A 2,012-nucleotide genomic window follows, 5' to 3' on the forward strand; every position below is an offset into this window, starting at 1 on the left:
GGGAAGGAGTGCCGGGGGGTCACTTTAGCGAGCGGCCAGGCGGCCGGCCGGCCGGGCGGGCGTGCACACGCGCGTGCCCAGGGCCCCCGGTTCCCGAGGACGCCGGCCCCAAACATCTGGGGGGGGGGCCTCGCGGGGATGTGTGGGGCGCGGGCGGCCTCTCAGCTGTAGCTGGCACCGGGAGATGCCTGGTCTGGGTGCCGAGAAAAGAAAAACAATGATCAGGCGTCCTGGAGGGAAAGGAGGCCGCGAAGGAAAAAAAAAACATGCATATGGATCTTATTCCGTGAGCGCCCCCCCCTCCCTGGCTCGCGGCTCTCGGCCTGGGAGCCGCCCCCCTCCCCCGGGGGGGGAAGAGGCAAGGTATGTTTGCCCTGTCTCTCTGGCCGGGGGGAGGCCGGGGCGTCAGCCAGGGACGCAGGATGCAATCATTGAGTACATCATTCCGCCCCTCCCCCCTCATATACTTGGAAGCAGAGGCGCACGGGGGGGACGTTGCCAGCTGCCGGGGGGTGTGAAAGTGGGCCGGCGCCCGGCCGAGTGCGCCAGATGGTCTGCTCGCAGCAGCCAGCCGCCCCCCCCCCCCCCCCCCAAGCCCCCGGGCGGCTGCCCAAAGGGGGAGGGGGCCGGATCGTGAGCCCTGGACGCCGGGCTCCCTGAGAGGGGGAGGCTGCAGCGCCCCCCCCCCCCCCCCTCCAGGATCGGCGTGGGCCGGGCACCGCGCCGCGCCCCCCCCCCCCCCCCCCGACAGGCACGCCGTTGTTTCCCCGTCCGCCCCTCCGCCCCCCACTCTGAGTTGCCTCCGGGAATGGGGTGCGCGCCAGCGCTCGGGCCGACCCGGTGGGGCCCCCCCTCGGCGCTCGCCCGGGCCTGTTACGAAAATAAATCCCCATCCGCACCCCCCCCCCCCCCCGCGGAACAATACACATAGCCGTTTCCCGCACCACCCCCGGCCGCGAGGGCAACAGGGGGAGGTGGGGGCCGGCAGGAGAGCGGGGCCGGGGGCGCCCCTTCGTCACCGCCCGGCGTTCGCCCCGGTCCCCGGGCGTTTCGAAGTGCCCGAGAAAGAGGGGCGGACCGCCAGAGGAGACATTGCCGACACGGAGACACAGGCAAAGGGGGTGCCGCGGAGACGCCAGGAGGGCGAGGGAGGGAGAGAGATACCCACGCATGGCGCGGTCACACATGGCGGTCAGGCCCGGCCGGGCCCTCCGAGCGGCCGAGCGGGGGGGGGGGCTCGTCTGCGCGTTCCGCCCCCCCCCCCCCTTCCCCCCCTGGCGCAGGATATGGCGGAGACATTTGGACGAGGCGCGGTGATATCACCCGGCTGCCCCGGCCCCGGCCGCGGGCCCGGGCCTCCTCGACCGCCTGTGACATCAGGGTCCCCCCCAGAGCGGCACCGTGCCCGGGGGCCGGCGGAGCGGGGTTCAGATACCAGGCATGGTCGGGCGGCCGCCGGGGGACGCTCACGGGCACCCCCCCCCGCAGCCTTGCGCGCGCGCGCGCACACACGGCCTGCGCCCTATCGCCCCATATTTGCGTGTCGTTGTCTTTCACGCCCGGCCGCCGGGGGGGGGGGGGAGGGCGGCCGTGCACCGACCGGCACTTGCCACCTCTGCGCGGGGGGGGGGGGGTGACCTTGGGCTACGCCGCCGCCGCCGCCGCCGCCACCCATCAGGTGCCAGCGTTGTTGTAGCCCGCCCTGGCCCCTCGCCGCGGCCCCCCTCCCTGGGCGGAATCTATCGCCTTATCTGCGATCCGGCCGGGGATCGGCCAGGAGCGGGGACCGACATGCGCGTGTTCCTCGCGGCCCTGGTGCTGGGCCGGCCCCCGGCCAAGCCTTGATTGCCCCTCCCCCCTCTTTTCCATGGCAGCCCGGCCACGCCCGGCGGTGCCCCCTCCCGCCGCCGCCGCCGCCGCCGCCGCCGCCGGGACAGCATGGGTGCCCCCGAAGAAATACAGCCCTGCTTCCTCGGGCCCGCGGCTGCGGCCAGAGCCCCCCGCCCCCCCCC

This window comes from Fonticula alba (assembly GCF_000388065.1).
Source record: "Fonticula alba strain ATCC 38817 unplaced genomic scaffold supercont2.8, whole genome shotgun sequence".
NCBI lineage: Eukaryota > Rotosphaerida > Fonticulaceae > Fonticula > Fonticula alba.